Genomic DNA, 19,977 nt, shown 5'->3' with positions numbered 1-19,977 from the left:
AGGAGAGGAGCCCGGAGCTGTTAACAGTAACGTTTATTTACATATTTACAGGTAGCGTGTTGCTACATGATGGGGTTAGCATCATGGAAGCTCTCGAGGGGATCTTCTCGTAGCTTGTGAGAGCTTGAGAGAACTTGTCGGGAGCTCGTCGGGAGCGCATCGGCGCTCGCATTTTATGTCCTGGCCTTCCCAGGGTTCCCTGTAGGAAAAAAACAATGGAGGCCAGGATAGTCCAATGAAAATTTCCATCTTCACCTCCGCCCCCAAAAGGGGAAGGTGAAACGCCGCCTCCTTCCTAACCCACGAAAGGAGAAAGAGGCACGTCCAGTCCGTCCCATGGCGAGGGGAAAACACTGCCCACCGCGCACACACGGCACAGCACGAAGACGTTGAGTCTTACGTGGAAGTCAGTTTCGTAGTCTGTTGCAATGATGGGTATGCGGCGCCAGGCAGGCCACGTGGTGGAAACAGCGGCAACAAGGAGCCACGGAGAACGTGGGAAATGCATCCGCAGACGGTTCCCAGACGCTGGGCCCTTTGTCCTGGGCACCTTGACGACAAAGCAAGCCGCCTCGACGGCCAACAACTCTTCCTAATCTGTCAGTCGGTCAGGCGTGCCCAAAGGGTTTTACGAGGGGCGCAGACAACCTGAGAATATTAGACGAACGACCTTCGTGTTGTCGCCGCTCTTGGTGCATCTCTGGAACCGCTGACCAGGAAGAAATCAGGGTAGTCCTAGCCGCAACGTCTCATGCGTCAAAGCGGCGCCAAGCCAGGCAGGCCGATCATAACACTACTCACAAATTCTCACATTTTGTGGCCTGAAGTTCACAGCACGGTACCAAAACGCGCTCTAAGCAAAAGCGAAATCATGAGTCGGGCATACATGTAGACATTCATACATGCAGAAGCCACGTCGGTCGCCGCGAACCCGTGCGATCGCTGGCTTTAGGCTTATTTCTGTTATGCTCCATTTGGTTATAGAAGCAGTCCATTCTAAGAAGATATTTTACACAGTGTGCAGTTAGCCACTGACTACCTTTCACGCAAGAAGCCGGTCCTGCGGTCTCCATCGCGGTGACCGTTTGAAGTGGGCGCCCCGTTTTCTGCAAGAGACATCGACTGTAAACTACCTTGTGCATTCTGTTCGTCGAAAGGTATTATTTTGACAGTAAAGAACATATTTCGTTTCGAAAGTAGTTACAGAAATGTCCCGGTGGGCTTCTGCGAGGTGTTTTTTAGAGCGCTGACAGAAAAACCTACGGGGAGCGCGCGGCGGTATCCTGCCAAGCACGCAATCGAGGCGCGTGCGATATAGGGCGACCCCGTAACTCCTCGCCCCCAATAACCATTCCGCTCTAAGGTGAGTCATGGCGGCCGGACCTCCGATGTGGGCACAGTTTTCGCGACCACCTCATTGCGGACGTCAACCGGTGACCGAGTTCCTCTGTCGACGAGGTTTGCAGTTCTCGTCATCTGTCGCATGTCTCCCAAGCGGATACAGATGCTTCCATCCTAGATTCTTCTGTAGCCCCCCAAAACTCAGCCAGGCTGCGTCGCGCGTGGTGGAGAGACACGAGGCGGACACGCACGGTTCCAGTATTGTGAATTGTGTGACTTGTTAATTATGACCTGTGCTTTTTTAAAGACGATAGTCTTTCTTGGGGAACTTAAACGCAGAAATTTTGGTCTGTCTGTCTGTCTGTCTGTCTGTCTGTCTGTCTGTCTGTCTGTCTGTCTGTCTGTCTGTCTGTCTGTCTGTCTGTCTGTCTGTCTGTCTGTCTGTCTGTCTGTCTGTCTGTCTGTCTGTCTGTCTGTCTGTCACCCGATTCAGCCACCCGGCCAAAGTTGAACCACTTGCTTACCGCCCACCCGTCTTGAACTGGTACGGTTGTTCGTACTTGTGAACGTTGTCGATCAAAAAGTAAATATTACGCATATCTGCAGACACAGGTACTAAAGCGGAGTTATTTCCATAAAGACACTTTCGCGCTAGTGTTATACGAAAAGCATTAGCGATATGACGGGATACATATTAGTACTTTGTCAAGCAATGTAATAATATCAGGAGTATTGCATGCCGAAGCAAAGATATGATTACGAAGCATGCCGTAGTAATGAGCTCCGGACATTTCGACCATCTGGTGTTTTAGGGGCGAAGCTCCTTAAGGCGGCACCCGTTCGTCCCTCGTAGTCGTCCGTCATCGTAGTAGTGCGTAACAAGTCTTACGCTTTGACCTCCAAGGTGGGGCCGGTGGGAGATTTCTCCTGTGCGTTGTTGAACAATAAAAATTCGCAGCGTGCGCGTTAACTAAAAGCCGAATTCTTCTGTCTCTCATTCCCCATTAGCAGCCATTGCATGTTCCAGTAGGAAACGTTAGTAGAAGTAGAAGTGTAAGTGTTAGCTAAAAGCCGACTTCTTCGTATCTCATTCCCATTAGCAGCCATTGTTACCTCCAAGGTAGTGCCTGGTGAGATTTTCCTGTGCGTGATTAAACAATAAAAATTTGTTCAAACGTCGTTGATTGATGCAATAAACCAACGAAAGACGCCAGATGTTTTGTAAAAGCAGAACGAAAGAACGCCAGATGTTTTTCTTAAAGTGTAGTAGTAGTAGTTGTATGTAGCCACCTCGCCCGATCGTCAACGGGCGAGGTGGACCGGCAACGGCGCGAGGACCCTGCCGTACGAGAGTAAATCACACTAAAAGACATACTTTGCGGGCGATACACTCTAGTGAGCTTTCAACTTTTCGTCTTAATGTACATGATTAAAGAATTATTTCTACGAAAAACGCAAGGCACACCCTTAAGCAATATATTTGGTTTTGGACGCTAAATGGAACCATGAGGCGATGCGAAGCCGGAGCACTTGCATGATCGCGTTCCGTTGGCTTTCGTTGGGCATGCTACCGACCTCGCGTCGTGGAACGCGCGTCCTGTCTTCCCTCTAGCCTTGCCTTTAATTCGCACAGGGCGAGCGGGCGCTCTTGGCGCTCGGGGAGCGGACTTCTTCCTTGCATTTCATCGATCACAAGTGATAATGAAGGGACCACGTAAACCAACAGTACAATAAAAGTTTGATGTTTAATATATACACGATGTTTCACACTCTTTATATTATGTACTGGGCGCATTTCACGGAAGAGTTTCACGGTTTACAGATGATTCCCTCCGTTAGCTTCGCCCCACTCATCATCATTCACCCCGTGGATATGCTGTGATTTTTTTTTTTACCGTGCTCAGGCATCGCACACTGCACTTGCGTCTGCCACTAATTCGCCTCCATCTAAATGCAACTTCCGAGGCTGGGACCGAGCCCACGACCTACGGGTGAGCAGCCAAGCATCATAAACACTATACCATCATGGCGGGCTACTTCGTCATGTCGAAAAAGATAAGTGAAAAAAAAAACAAGGAAAAAGGCGTATCTAAAGGAGGAATATGACTGTTTTAATGCGGATTAGAACTACGACAACACAGAATTAGACACATAGAATTAAGATAACATTAGAACTCAATCAGTCAAAGGACCAAGCAGGATTTAGTACAGGCTACTCGACGATAGACACACATTCACACTATGAATCAGGTGATAGAGAGGAGGAGGAATGCAAAAGGGGGAAGGCAGGGAGGGTAACCAGACAGCAGTCCGGTTGGATACCCTACGCCGGGGGAAAGGAAACGGGAGTGGAAAGATGGGAAAGAGAGAGAAAGGGGGGGGGGGAACGAGAGAAAAAGTAAATCATGAATAGATGCGGTGACACTGTACAATAGTCACAAGCGTTCACAAAGGCCAGTAGTCGTTAAAAAGCACAAAAGTGCTTTAACAGCCTTGTGGACCGACGAGCAATGGGGACGGTGCTCCAGCAGCATCTGCACGGAGAGCGGCAGATCGTCCAATCGTCGCATCGCATGAGAAAGAGTTCGTCTTTCAGAGGCAAATCGAGGGCAGCGGCATAGCAGATGATCGATGTCTTCCTCAGTACTGCAGACCTCGCATGCCGCACTGTGGGTGACTCCAATTAATGTTGTGTATGCCTTCGTCAAGGCAACTCCCAACCAAAGCCGACAGAGAAGCGAAGTTTCACGTCGACGAAGGGCCTGATGTAGGTCGGAGTTCCTAGCGTAGGGTTTATTTGGTGGAGTCTCGTACGTCTTATACTTGGCATGTTCCCTTCCGCCAGACAGAGACTACGTGCCAGGTGACGATGCTGACTTGCAGCGTCTGTCCTGGAAAGAGGAATTGGAACGGTGGTCTCTTCTTGATGGGATGTGCGTGCAGCACTGTCTGCGCAAACATTGCCACTGATCTCGCAATGACCAGGTAGCCACTGAAAGCCAACCTCGTGGCCTGTTTCTTTGACGCAGTGATGAATCTTGAGAATCTGGTACGTAAGCTGTTCGTGGCATCCGCGTCGGAGAGCTGACTGCAGGCATTGCAACCCCGGTTTCGAGTCGGAGAAAACAGCCCATTTGCTCGGTCTGTCCGAGTCGATGTACTCCAGGGCACAACGCAAAGCCGTAAGTTCTGCCGCAGCAGATATAGTTCCATGGGATATTTTGAGTCGTAGGGTTATATATAGCCTTCACAGATTACGAAAGGCATTTGATTCAGCCGACATATCAGCAGTCATGCACGCACTACGGAATCGGGGTGTCAACAAACCATGTATAAACATACTGGAAGAAATCTACAGCGGCTCCACAGCCACCATAGTCCTCTATAAAGAAAGCGACAAAATTCTAATAAAGAAGGGTGTAAGGCAGGGAGACAGAATCTCCCAAGTGCTATTCACCGCGTGCTTACAGGAGGCTTTCAGCGCCCTAGATTGGGAAGAATTCGGAATAAGAGTTAATGGAGAGCACCTTAGTAACCTGCGATTCGCTGATGACATTGCATTGATGAGTAACTCAGGGTACGAATTGCAACTCATGATTACTGAATTGGACAGGGAAAGCAGAATGGTAGGTCGGAAAATTAATAGGCAGAAAACTAAAGTATTGTGCAACAGTCTCGGATGAGAACAGCACTTTGCGATAGGTAGCGAGGCACTGGAATTTTTTAAGGAATACGTCTACTTGGGACAGGTACTAACCGCGTAGTCTAACCATGAAACTGCAGTAACTAGGAGAATAAGGGTGAGATGGAGCACATTCGACAAGCATTCTCAAGTCGTGAATGGTAGTTTACCACTATCCCTCAAGAGGAAGGTATATAACAGCTGCATCTTACCGGTACTTACCTACGGAGCAGAAACCTGGAGGCTTACAAAGAGGGTCCAACCTAAACTGGGGATGACGCAGCGAGCAATGGAAAAGAAGACGATAGGTGTAATCTTAAGGGACAAGAAGAGAGCAGAGTGGGCCAGGGAATAAACGAGTGTTAAGGACATTTTAGTCGAAATCAAGACCAAGAAATGGACATGGGCAGGGCATGTGACGCGTATAGACAAGGTAACCGCTGGTCATCAAGAGTAAATGACTGGATTCCATGAGAAGGAGAATGCGCGAGGGGGAGTCAGGAACTTAAGTGGGCAGATGAGACTAAGAATTTTGCGGGTACAACCTGGCTGCAACAAGCACAGGACCGGGTTGATTGGCGGAACATAGTATAGGCCTTTGCCCTGCAGTGGGCATAGTCAGGCTAATGATGAAAACGCGTTACACGCTTCTCCACCGCTGGTCACCTTAGAGTGGAGAAGCGGTGAAAGGCGGGGTAGTTGGTACATAACTTAAAACTTGAAAAACAGCGCAAAGAGAGGACGAAGGAAAGTGACGCCCCTCCTTGGCGCCCGTCCTTGTGCCACTTTCCTTCGTCCTGTCTTTGCGCTGTTTTTCAAGTTTTAAGTCACATTAGACAACACAAATTGAGTTCAAATCTTTTTCAGCTCTCTTTCTTGCGGTTTGACGAGGCTGCTATCGGGTGCGTCCGAGTGCGCAGTCGCTTGAAAATTTTCAAATTTCTCTACTGGTAAATGACAGCGGTCTGACCACATTGGTTCTGCGTCATTTTTTACAGTTATTGTTCAAGCCTCCTGCGAACTACCGCAGTTTAACCAAATCATCTCCCGCCTTGGTAGTCAGTTGTGATTATGGTGGCTGACTGCTGACCTGAATGTGGTGGTATCGACTTCTGGCCGCGGCGGCCGCATTTCGATGGAGGCGTAATGCAAGAGTCCTACGTGCTTCGAGGTGGGCGCACGTCAATGTAGTCCAGGTGGTCGAAATTTCCGGAGCCCTCCACTACGGCGTCCCTCATAATGATATCGTCGTTTTGGGACGCGAAACCCATAGAATTATTATTACCTCCACCAACCGCGTATTTGGCACCAACAAAAGCCTTCTGAAAAAAAAAAAAGACTTTGGAATACACTTCCTAAAGAAATAACTTCATCATCATCCATTCTGTATATTTCCGACTCGCTGCGCCAGCACATCCTGTACAAATGCTGAATTCACAAAAGTGTAGTTTTCTTTCGAGTATTGTGTACCGTTTTGCCTTTTATTTCTCCTTGTCTGTAATCTTTTATTTTAGGTTTTCTATAATTGAGTTTCCTTTTGCGCATTATATAAGGTTTCGTTTGTTTTGTATTCACCTATGTATAGGAGCTTTTCACATGGACATAAATAATACTGTCGGTCATTAATGAAAACCAGCAGATATTGAAGCCAAGGAACATCTAAGGAGCGTTAATTGTACTATTTTAAGTGTATTGCAGTAATTGTAATATAGATGTGAAGAAAGTAAAGTGGACGAAAACAGAACTTGCCGCTAGCAGGGACCGAATCTGCGACCTTCGGATTACGCGCCCCATCGTCTCACGAACTCAGCTACCGCGGCGGTCGTCCCCTCAACCACTTATCGTGTATTTATGTGCACAAGAACCCTGGGAGTGCTAGTCAGCGCCGCACTTAGCCATGACGACGAGTGTGAAAAACTCTTTTTTTTTTTTTTGTCAGATAGCGTCACACAGTACGTGAACCTTCATCGAGCGGACAGCTGAACAATAAGCCCTGGGATACTACGTGAAGGCATCAACTTTGCCGGAGCAAGACCCTCGCTGTGAAATCCGCTGCGAAATCTTATCTGCTGGTTTTCATTAAGGTTATGTCAAACACAGAAAGGAGCCCTCGAAAATTCCCTTCTTTCATTCACTGTTTGTCATAGGGACCCTTTCCACAACTCAAGCTAGGTTCCGGAGTCCCATCTGTATTAATATGACGCACTGTACTCTATTTTGTTATGTATAATAGATAGATAGATAGATAGATAGATAGATAGATAGATAGATAGATAGATAGATAGATAGATAGATAGATAGATAGATAGATAGATAGATAGATAGATAGATAGATAGATAGATAGATAGATAGATAGATAGATAGATAGATAGATCAGTACTTTTGTAGAAGCCTCCTTAGACAAAAGCATTCCGATCACCTTTCAACACATTTGCTTAGTGAGCTACTGTCGCATGTCTGTACGCGAAAAACGAAGTGAGAAAGCGTTCCTTATCTGTAGCTCTTGCTTCGACATAAGGGCAAAATGGGCGGTTATCTTTATTAAGAGCGGTTTCCTTTAATGCGTATTTCATCGCCCCCATGCGATGGAAAGCCGCACGCAAGAAGTGAACACTACGGTATATGTGCGATAACAGTAGCAATGCACCGTTTTATCTCTTTTTGTTGCTACGCGAGAGCGGATTAGCGCAAGACCACCGAGCAGCGAGAAGCCCGGTGACAAGAACAGCTATTCCGCTCCTACGTGGGAACGAAGCAGCCACGCATGAATTCACACCACCATGCCGGGTCTCCGACGAGTGCACCGTTTTCGCGAACACCCCGTCGCAGGCGTCAACTGGCGACCAACTCGATTTGTCGAGGAGGTGCCCAGCTCGCGTGTGTGTGTCCTCTGCCGCATGATTCCCAAGCGGATAATGGTGCTTCCGTGCGGTCACCTTCTATGCCAGTCGTGTCACGCAGCCAGCTCCCAAGGATGCCGTGGGCGGTGTCCCTTGGATCAAGAGCCGTTCGAGGAAGCTGAATGTGACAGCTATGATTTGCCTACCAGAAAAGCGAACGCCTTGAAGGTCAGAAAGTTGTTCAGTTACGTTACTAGATTTACTGAGTATGTGCGGTTATAGCTGTGTAAGACTGGCCGTTTCGTGTACGCAAGCTCGTAAGCTTATTAACCATGCAGTAAACACTTATCAGAAAGTTTCTTTTGCCGGTATATCTTAATTAGAGCTACTAAATGACGGGAACCACGTAGCGGAATGTTGTAGCATTGAACTTATTGGGGTGCTTCTGGTACATATCACTAAGTAGAAATGGGCATATTTACTCTGTCGTTCGGCACACACTATTTTGCGGGTAACAGCCACTGCAGTCTCAAAAGGCGGGAATAAACGAATAGGTTGTTGACAAACTTTGAAAGTTGTAAGAAATCTGTAGAATCACAAGATTGTTTCGACGCAAACTTATATTCAACTGATATTCACTTAACGCTGAACTTCATGGTGAAAAGATGTCACAAGAGACGATCGCTTTATATTGGTAGAAACCGCTCTGTCCGTGGCTTGCTCCGCCAACCACTCAGTCCACCTTGCTGCTCGAACCGACGCGCACTATCGACTTGCCCGAGACTTATTTTATCTTTCTTATTTGATATCCGCTCCACGGGTTACAGCGATTCATTATGTTTTCGCTCCAAAGCAGGAGATCACTTCTTAGGTCAGCCTGGTATTACGAATATAAGCTATTCGGTCAGGTTATCCCATTTCGAAAATAAAAATTTGAAGGGCGCTTGAGCTTCATCTTCAAGAGTAGAGCGTGCTATGCGTATTAGGGCACCGTTATAAAAATGTTGTCATTCTCTAGCCAGACTTCGCCTTTTGGTGGGCACCTCAACCATGCCGCGAGAAAAGCGACGTCTGTATGCGTAACACCGGCCGTTTTAAAGTATCCTAGATTGCCGTACTGCAACTAAAGTTGCGAAATAGCCACTATTCCATAATTAATAACGCTGTGAATTAGCGAAATACGAACTACCCGTTCGTTAGGCAATATAGGCACACTTACGCAGCTGCACGCTTTCTTGATGCTTTCTTGAGTGTCTTGTCGAGGGTGGTCCTTTAAAGCAACCACGATTTGCAGATCCATAAGATTTCGCGTTTTGGAACGTATGCTTCTGTTACGGAATATTACATGTTACCGCGACTTCTCCGACTCCGTGAGGCCTGTATGGTGGTGGTCTTTCCCCGAAACCCCAGTTTCAGGCACTGGCGTGGCTCGGCGGTCCAACACTTGCTTGATTATGATGATGATGATATAAAGTGGTTAGTGGCTCAAGAGTCAGTGATGGCAGAAGAGCGGCGCGACAACAGTTAGTGAGTGATCAAATATAGTGTAAGGGTGCTGTATAAGGACCTGAAATCACGTGCACTAAGTGTGCACAAACCCTACATAATTCAGAAAATTATGACAGTTGGATGATATTTCAGTGAGTGAAAACGGTGGCATTAATGACAATGTAATTAATTTTGTTACAATACGAGGGAACTACTGCAATCGCATGGACACTACACTCTTATTCAAGTACCGTATAACGTCCGGCACATAAACGGCCCATTTTTATTCCACCACAACGTACTGCATATAAGCGGCCCTTCAATCGCCATTAAGCGTGACAAATTCTGCGGTGACGGATTGGGCCCGCTATATGCGGCCGCGAGCGGTCGCAACGCTTATATGGAGCCCGAGGCGGAAATGGCTCGAGCGGACGCAACGCTTATATGGGGCCCGACGCGAAAGGCGGACGCAACGCTTATATACAGAGCCCCGCCTCCCTGACCTTCGCCTGTGTGAAAAGCCACAAATACGTTTTATTTTTAATAAAAATTATGGCCTGTAGCATATCACGACACTGCTGCCACCTACATTCTTTTTGGTTTAGACTGTAAGCTAACAGTTGCAACAGGTCTCGTACTGCCGGAGCACCACCAGCTTCCCGTGAACACATGTGTGCCGCGCTTACATGTTTATCGTGTATTGTGTGCGTTTATTGCGTGCTTATCGTACGCGACATTCGTCGACTGGGCATTTTCCGCGTGTTGGGGCGTTCTCCTGCCTTGATCCAGTGGCGGATGATGGTCGTTGTTCGTTGCCACTCAACACAGCCTCACGGGACGCACAGCTTTGTGTCCGCGCTCAAAAGTGCTTTCTTGCTTCGTTCATCGATTACTCACGTTGATCGAGTGATCGAGTGTACTTCCGAACACAATCCGCGTCCGAGTGTTTTGACATGCGGCGACCGCGGTTCCACAGGAGCGGAAGCTTGAGCCTTTTGACGAGCGACTGTGCCAAACTTGGGTAAGTTGAAGAAGGTCGCTGAGCTACGTAACTTTGTTACTTCATTGCATGAAAACTGTTTGCAGGAACCGTCGTGTTGGCACAGCGAGGATAATCAACAGATACCCGATAGGCAGGTATGGTTTGTGCTTTGTGTGCTCTTATATACACCACCATAAATGACATGTTTGAAGGATGCGCATTGCGCTACGCAATCTTATGCTTCGATCATGCAGGCCTCGTGTCGTTGTGCTGTTATTCCTTGACTGTTTACTGTACGAGATCATCGCTTGAGAGTGTTTCTAGAATCCCTTGTCGCCGTTAGAAAGTGTGTGCTTTTAAACACATGGGGTCGTCCCATAATGTTTTAACTGTGGTGATGCGAGAGTTCACCAAACTCGGCAATAACACGCAAAATTATCACAAGACTGGGGACGTGATACAGGGGCGTAGCCAAGGGGGTGTTGGGGGGGGTTCAACCCCCCCCCCCCCCTCCAAAATTTTTCAGTTTTGCTTGCGTATATAGGCACGCACACATACAAACGCACGCACGAACATACATAAAGTATGGTTGAACCCCCCCCCCCCCCCCCCCCGAAAAAAATTTCTGGCTACGCCCCTGACGTGATAGCAAAACACACAGCCCTGACACGCGCACACGATGATGGATATGTTTTCGTGGTTGCGTCCCCGAGCTTTTCGCCAGAAATCCATGCAGTTGTTTTGTGGTTAGGATTTTAAACTAGCTGCCTCATAAATGTTTTAAAGGAGCTCACTCGAAGTAATGTATTTGAGTGAATTACGTTACGTACTGGTACTAAGTGCACACTCCAACAAATGTGTACTTAATGTGAAGAAGCACATGTTTATATCAAATAGTGTTAGTAGACGAATATGTCAATTCAATTAGGTTAATTAAGCTAACACATGCTACTCTTTGTTTCAATATTGTGTGTTTGAGAAAATATGCGTGAGCTCGTGTTCTGCCATTATATATTTTTTCTTAGCATCTTTAAGCACACGAGGTTCTCTATCACAAATAACTTAGATTGTGCTCATGTTGCGAGAATGTTGCTTTATTGTGTGGTGCTTTAAGTTATTGTATTTTCACGCTTTTTTTTTACTTAGCATAGTACCAATATTGCTCTCTTACTTAAATGCATAACCAAGGTTTAGTATGCAGTGATTTAGGGTTTATTGAGCTTTGTAAGGTCATAAATTAAAAGAAAAAGATCTCAATTCTCATATATGTTTCCAGAAGTTCACAGAAAGTTAGGAAAATATTATCGGTTTTGTGAAGGCCTTACATAACTTAAAATGAAATCAAATTGACAGCTCAACTCTACAAGACAAACTACACGGGAATTCGCTTTAGAGAACCAAAAGTTTGTTCCCTGAATGGCTTACATTCATGATGCAATACAATATGCATGGCTCATTCCCACCTCACACCAAGTGCACATGGACCACGCACACTCTTTCATTTTTTTTATATTTCGATAAAAGTGTGCATATCGTTATTTTCATGTGGATCGCCCATAGGGCTATGTGCATATTTCGGGTATTCCTTACAGTCTTGGGCAATAACTAGTTACTAGTAACGCGTTACCGGTAACTAGTTACTTTTTTCGGTAACTTGTAACTGTAACTAGTTACTTTTAATTTATAGGAACTTGTAACGGTAACACTGTTACTTTTTTACAGAGTAACTGTAATGGGAAATACCGTTACAGTTACTTTCCCATATCCTCTCCACCTTTCATCTTTCCACAGCACGGCTCCCCTACCAATTTAGGGGTGGAGGTCGCTTAGAGAATTATCTACCCTGCAGAAGACCGAGGTCAGCAGTCAGTCTTTAACACAACTTAAGTTTACTTGTAAACTACATGTCGTAAGTCAATCATGTTGGAACTGAACAACTTGCTAAATTCAAGTAGTTTTTTTTTTTCCGGCGTATATATATCCTTTTTGTCACTTGAGCTTCTAGCCCGGTTCTTGGTGTACCGGTGGAACATCACGACGCCAAGTTTATATTCTCCTTCGTCCGAGGCTGCGCAATAATCGTGTTTGACTGACGGCTAGAAAGCAGCAGAGCGCGAAACGGTTGAGAGGCACAAATACTGTGAACTAAGTAATTTTTCAAAACCTCTTTGAAACTAATTGTAAAAGGTTTACTCCAACTTAATACAACAATTATTAACAAAATCACATGGACGTTTTGCCTCCTATGCATGTGACATCCTCAGTATACACTGGCAACAAGAAAAAGAAAAGGAAAGAAAGAAAAAAATTTGCGGAGATCGACCAGTGTCCCATACGTCCGTGTAAACCAGTAGGGGAATGTGGTTGTTGCATGTTATAGTCGGATACAACTTTAGAAGTCAGCGGCATTTTCTCCTCAAAGGCAGATGAACACAAGCCTGCACCAATGGGCGCGCACTCGGGACGGACATCATGAGCGGGATGGCGGTGGCTTCGCCTTTGGAGAACATCGGCGCGTGCATGAGCGGGACTATTTCTTTTCTTTAGTCTCTCCTGACTTCTTAAGTTGTATCCGACTATAGTTACTATATATGCTACGACATGGCTCCTAAAGGTGCCATATACAGTAACTATATTGCAAGCCGACGCGTCGCGGCGAATGAACCGCGATTCCAGGAGTTCCTTCCCTTCACCTTCGTTCACGAGCCAGCGTCGTCACAGTGTTTACGTCAAAGCTATGCCCTGTTCTCCGGAAGTGTTAAACAAGCTCCATCTTAGAATGCGTTGCATGAGTTGCTTTAACAACATCCCGTTTGCCTTCTTTAAGCCTCGTTGATTCTTTCCTTCCCGTTTCACCGATGCAAGTCGCGTCGCAATGCCCGCGTCGGGCTTGTATATCACCCTACTCTGATCGTCTGCAGGTGTGCAACCTTTGGGTTTCGCGAACACATGCCCCAGAGTATAACGGGACTTAGAAACGGTTTGTATGCCCAGCGGACGCAAAGCTAACCGAACAGGGTCTGATACACCTTGAACATATATATGGAACAGACACAATGGACGTCGTCTTCATTCGTCACACACTCTCCGTTGCTATTTGCATGCGCTTCTGGGTGTCGTTAATAAACATCCTATGATACTGCTGTCGTTCTAGTGCATCAACCACATTTTCCATTTTGAGTATCAGAGGACATTTGTTATTATTATTTGCAAATAAATTCCCTTTTTCACCAACGGCGCATGAACAACAAAATTGATGCAACAAAATGAGGTGTACACAACAAATGCTTGTGTTTGGCCCCCTATTAGGTTTACTTCGTCTAGGATTTTACCACGTGCAATTTTGACTGCCCGCATGCCTTCATACATATTTAATAAATGAATTCTATCGTTTGGTTTGTAATCTATTATTTATTTTATACAGTAACGGAAAAGTAGCGACGTTACTTCGTCATAGTAACTGCAACTAAGTAACGACGTTACTTGTCACAGTAAGTGTAACTGTAACAGGTTACTTTTGGAAACTCTGTAACTGTAACTGTAACAGTTACTTTAACAGAGCCAATGACTTCACCCATCAAGCACGTGTTTTTCAGACACCCCTCTCAATATCACTTAAATTCCACATGTGGGCTTTTAAAAGTACGCCGCCCGCTTTCCCCGCCTGTAGTTGCCTTACCCACCATCTTCTGCAGCCCTTTGTGAGGGCTAGACGTGCCGCCCTTCTGCAGCCTTTCCAAGTGGCTTTCATACTCCACTCTTTTTTTTTGCCTTTGACGGCTCTCGCTCAGTAGACCCCCCCCCCCCTTTTCCATTTTTTTTTCTTTTTTTCTCTCCTTTTTCTTGCTTTTTTTTTCCTTCTTTGCAGCTCCCCTTACTTCTGAGATGAGAGGCCTGAGCGCCGTTGCAAACTTTCTTGAAATGATGTGGCAAGGGCTACACTCCTCTCTCTAGTTTTCTCTTTCCAGGCAGCAATTACCAACAGCGACAAGCACCACCGCTAGACATCACGTCAACACTAACCCTTTAAAACTAACACGCCAAGGATGACAAGGTGCCTTCGATAAAAATAGGTCCCCCTATGGAAACGTCGGCCAGCCTGTCTGAGGCACTTTCTCCTGTTTGAAACCTATCCCACTTTTTTGGCTTAGGTAACTGTAACACTGTTACATTTTACTGGTAACGTGCCCATGACTGATTGCTTACTGTGTACATGTGTGAATGTTGAACACGCAATGGCACTCTTTCAATAGTCTGCAAGTGGCTGGTCCACTAATACCTGTTCTTATTGCACCATGATCCCTTCATTCTAGGATCGATCTCTTTAATATATGAATATAGACTTGCCTGAGGACATGTTTGGTACTCACTATCTGTGTGTGGTTGGGTTTGTCTTGAGTGAAAATCAACATTTCCTTGTGGTATCTATTATGCATGTATCAGCGATGAGAGCTGTTCATGGCACCGACACAGAGGACAGATTGCAGTACAAGATAGGAGCATACTTCCTGCAAGCCCGGGCAAGCCATAATGAGTGGTAGGCATTTCTTTTCATCACTAGATTGCGACAGTTTGGACACATAGCACCTATAGACCTTATGCAAAATCTGCTGCCATCTAGCGGCCGCTGTGTGCATTTCCGCCATGTTGAAGGCTAAGCGCGCTCCGCATGTAGACAAGGAGCGTACATATCAATGTGTGGCGGCTGATAAGAACGAAAATGCCAACATATTTTCGAGTGCTGTGTTGCTGAGATTGAGGAAATTGGGATGCTGAAAGAAGGTTTGCAGGAACCAAGCCTCCATGTTAGTACATTTCCTCGTGGCCGACGAGAATCAGCAGATCGTTCCGTTGCTTCGGTTACTGCTTACGACTAACGCCGTGTTTCCGTTCGCCGTTAATATATGTGGTATGTGACAGCATCGGCACTCATCAGAGAACACTCTTTCATGTCATGCCAGAACAAGAAAGTTTTCGCACCGTGTGCTTGCTGCAGGCACAAACCCGCTTCGTGTACGAGCTTCAAAGCTGCATCGCGGCTTCTCGCACATGCCTGCGCTGCTGTTGATATTAGCTTGTTTATTAAATTGCGATAACAATTACATGTTAGACAGATAGCTCGTGCGCGTCATTGATTTGCAGCGGACGGACCGATTGTGCTGGAGCGTGTTTGTAGTTTGTTTTCGATGGTGGAGTTTAACAAGGTAGCGTCTGGTGGGATGCTTTGCGTGCGTATTTCTTCACTATGCGTATTTTTCAAGCATTTCATGTGGTATCACTGCCAGGTTCAGACGGGTTGCCCGGATGTCCTGACCGCCCCCACCCCTTACTTTTTTTGTTTAACTTATACCCCAGGAAGAGCAAATCAGGTTCTCCCAAAAGCTGATCCCCCCTTCGGAAAAATCCTCTGTACACTCCAGTTTGCTATGAAATGTTAACAGGTGCTTCAAGTGCGTGGTACTTTTCTTATGAAACTAAATAAAATGCTGTTCCGGGAAATGTGCTACATTCTACCGTGGGTGCGCTACCATGGTTACGCGCTGAGGCGGTTTCAGTCGGCGAAGCAAAACTGCCTTGCCGCAACGGGTTTAAATTGTAAAGCACCAGTAGGCCCCTAAAGCGACAATGTGAACACGAATATTCTTGGTGTTTCCTGTTATATAGGATCACATATCGGAAGGATATTCAATAAAATACCAGCTGATCGGCATCTACTTCTAGGAGACACTACACTTTTCATGTTCACTTTCCACGTGCATGAGATGCGCAATTTTCTGCATTTTAATCGCACGGTAATTCTGTACATAACATAGGTCGGATGACTACAACAGCGAAATAATATTATTTCAAAGATAAAAAGAGGACAACGTTTTATTTAAAATTAGATGGACACTACGTCGGCTCGACATAGGCTGTCCCTCATGAAATATGCTTTCAATTGGGCCAACTGCACTTTCTTACCGTCATCGCTGCGCCTAGCCGCGCTAAATAAAGCCTCTTCCCAACCATCCTACATTATACAAGCATGATATTCAGATAGCTAACAACGCTTTATTCGCTACACTGAAAACAGACAGGCCAATTTGTAACCTAGCGCAGAGCTCATTATCGACGACGACAGGCCTGCACGTGACTCGCAGTGTCAAACTTGTACCTTCTTCCTCGCTGTGAGGCGGTTCTTTACACGTAATAACCGTCAACGTAAAAACTAGGAAATGCCGGTAACGTGTACAGGCCCGCCTGACATTTTTATGCCCTGATTGCCGACTACCAAAGCGGATACAAGCAAGAAGTGATAGCGGCGACATCAATAGAATTCGGGCACAAGCCTCCAACATGGCGCCGAATCGTTAGCTTCGTCAAACCTCCAACAGATGGCAGCAATTTTGCATAAGGTCTATTGATATACAGCATATACTGGCCTTTAGCTTAGGAGTGAGAAACGTACCTTCTGCACTTCAGTGCAATGCATATTATTTAGTTTGCATTCCTTGAACATGGAACGTCGAATAGTTTGTATTGTTGAGCTTGTAATCTTTGAACGTGGGATGTCGCTAGAGCCAACGTTTTGCAACTTGGAGTTGTCTTCATAAAGGGAGCAACTGTTAATTCTTGATGTTGCCATCTTGATGAAGGCAAGTCTACTCGTACAAGAGTTGGCTGCAGTGACATACCGTATGAAGATTTTTTTCGTCTCTTCAAGCCTCCTCCATCTTCCATCGAACATCTGTGTTGTTTGTGCTGCCATGAAACTGTGGTGCAGCTGCCATGAAAAAAAAAAATTGGGCGTGCGCAGGCACAGCTCCATCGAAGAAAAATAATTATTTCTTTGTTAAAGATAGGGAAGGCACACTAATGCAATCTCAGCCAAGATTATTAATAGTTGCTGACTCAATTTTAATGTAGTAGTTTCGTTGCTGTGCATACGCACGATGAAACTCTCATCAAAAAGTGGGAAGCAACCACACATGCTCCAGTGTTCAGCTAACCAGTCATCACTGCCTTTCTTTATGTTTCAGTCTTCCCTGAGCCTTCTTTGATACACTGCACCATTTGCCCCACATAATGCTTATCCCATCATCTGATAAACGATGCCTTCCTTACAGAGCACATAATGTGTCCTGTGATTCCTATTGCAGCCAAGTGAGTGTCTGGGTTGCAACCTTTTCATAGTTTAGCACGCTTATTTGAGGCCGTGAACACTATGCTGATGATTGCCCGAGCACCAACCGTTCTTATATTGTCGGATATCCCGTGCAGGTATGACATAGTGGCAAACATATTTTGGCCATCACAATTAGCCATTTCTTTGGCCTGGCAGCTGGAAGGTGTTTGTTTAGTAGGGCTTCTGCAGCCAATACAGCAAGGGGAGCAGGATATCCTGCTTGCATCCAGCGAGTTCTTGAAATCAAGCCTCGTCCACAAGAAATAGGAACATGATTAATTAGTACAATATGCAAGCACATAAGTTTTTAAATGTTTTAGATATGAGGATGACTGCGTCTTTCTTTATTAAATACCACAAAGGTTCTTTCGAATCTGAAGCCACTAACATATTAACACTGGCACATGATTACTAACACCCACTGGTGCTTACCCACCAGCATCCGGGCAAGGATTGTACCATATCAGGTTCCTGAATGTACAATTTCATTTGCATAAAAAGTGCATGAGCTAGTTATACGAACTGATGGGAAACAAGCCATTGCTGCCTCTTAGTTTCTCCCACTCAATAATGGTAGAAAGGTGCATTGTCTGACACTGCTTGGACAGTGGCGTAGCGAGGGGGTAGCAGACCGGGCCCATGCCCCCACTCGCCCTCTTCCCCGAAATGAATTTCTGCCTATGCCACTGTGGCTCGCTAACGCAGTAAAATTTCTGTTCCTATTACTTGTGGACAAGCCTTAATTTCCAAAGAACTCCCCTGACACAAGCAGGATATCCTGTTCACCTTGCTGTATCGTTTGCATATGCCCTACCCAGAAAACCACCTTCCAGTTGCCAAGCCAAAAAAAAAAAAAGCCAAATCTTGATGGCCGAAAAATGTTTGCCACGATGCCATATCTGCACGGAATATTCAACAATATAAAAACGGTTGGTGCTCGGAATCATCAGCATAATGTTCATGGCCTCAAATAAGCATGTTAAACTATGGAAAAGCAGCAACCCAGATACTCAGAGGAGAGGCTTGGCTGCAATAAGAATCACAGGACACGTTACGTGCCCTGCATATAAGGTACCGTTTATCAGATACTCCTATCATGGGGTAGGCATTATAGAGGGCAAATGGGGCAACATCTCAAGGAAAGATTCGGGGAACATTGCAACAATGTAAAGAAACGCAGCGATTGCCTGTTTGCCAAACAGTAAAGAAACTATACTACATTGATTATTGAGTCAGCAGTATTCATAATCTTGGCCGAGATTGCGTTAGTGTGTCATTACACTACTTGTCAAAGAAATAACTATTTTTTCTGACGCAGCTGTGCCTGCGCATGTTGAAGTTTTTCTTTTTAAGTTATAAATATGTGTGATCTGAGTCCAAAAAACACTTAAAAGATAGCGCCTATCTGTGTCCCTTCTTGTCCTGTCTTCACTACTCTCTGCAATAAACGTAATGGTTAAAAGGGAGCCGTTCGGCGACCTAACAGCTTGTCACTATTAGTGGGTTTAGTAGGCCTTGAGGCGCTCCACGTTGACTATGTCGCGCCTCGACGGCGCATGTCCAAAGCTGGTTCGATGGGTTCGATCAGGTAGTTGACCGGTGATGTGCGCTCGATGACCCGGTAGGGGCCTTCGCATTTCGGCAGTAGTTTTGAAGAGAGGCCAGTTGCAGTGGTAGGGACCGAGAGCCATACGAGCGCTCCGGCGACTAACGTGGACTCAGAAGTGGTGGTGCCACCGTGAAGGCTCTTCTGCCGCTCTTGTTCGTGCGTTGTAAAGGTCTTTGCAAGCTTACGACACTCTTCAGCAAGCCTGGCTGTGTGAGAAATAGGCGCACACTCAGATGGATCCGGCTTGTAGGGTAGTATCGTGTCAATGGTGTGCGACGGGTGCCTTCCGTACAACAGGAAGAAGGGTGAAAAACCAGTAAAACCAGTAGTGTTCTGAGGGGCGGTATTATAGGCGTAGGTGACGAAGGGCAGAATGGCATCCCAATTTGTGTGATCGGCGGCGACATACATTGAGAGCATGTCGCCGAGCGTGTGGTTAAAGTGTTCGGTTAGGCCATTCGTCTGTGGGTTGTAAGCAGTAGTTTTGCGGTGAACAGCATGGCACTCTTTGAGAATGGCTTCGATGACTTCCGACAAGAAGACACGGCCTCGATCGCTGAGAAGCTTCTAGGGTGGACCGTGACGCAGCATGAATCGGTGTAGCAGGAAGGAGGCAACATCGCACGCTGTAGCCGCTGTGAGGGCAGCGGTTTCGGCAGATCGCGTTAGATGGTCAACGGCGATGATGGCCCAACGGTTACCAGCCGAGGTCAGAGGAAGTGGTCCATACAAATCGATGCCCACGCGCCCAAAACGGATGTTAGGGCAAGGTAATGGTTGTAGACCGACTGTGACACGTGCGTTGAAGGTTTTCGGTGTTGGCAATCGAGGCAGGAGCGGACGAACTTCTGCACGTAACGGACATCCCT

At 46.2% G+C, this 19,977-nt stretch overlaps 1 protein-coding gene and 1 long non-coding RNA gene across 2 annotated transcripts in view; one reads left to right on the top strand and one right to left on the bottom strand.

Annotated features, from left to right (window-relative positions):
- Positions 1-19,977, bottom strand: part of LOC119372294 (uncharacterized) — a 405,280-nt gene that overhangs the window by 192,307 nt on the left and 192,996 nt on the right. The gene's annotated exons all lie outside the window — the stretch shown is intronic.
- Positions 10,284-14,878, top strand: LOC125760130 (uncharacterized). The gene is made up of 3 exons (XR_007417791.1): positions 10,284-10,373; positions 10,439-10,489; positions 14,778-14,878. It is a non-coding gene; the product is annotated as an uncharacterized LOC125760130 (long non-coding RNA).

Source organism: Rhipicephalus sanguineus, chromosome 10, assembly GCF_013339695.2.
Source record: "Rhipicephalus sanguineus isolate Rsan-2018 chromosome 10, BIME_Rsan_1.4, whole genome shotgun sequence".
Taxonomy (NCBI): Eukaryota; Metazoa; Arthropoda; class Arachnida; order Ixodida; family Ixodidae; genus Rhipicephalus; species Rhipicephalus sanguineus.
Note: the sequence above shows the minus strand (reverse complement) of the source record. Positions and strands in the feature narration are given on the sequence as shown.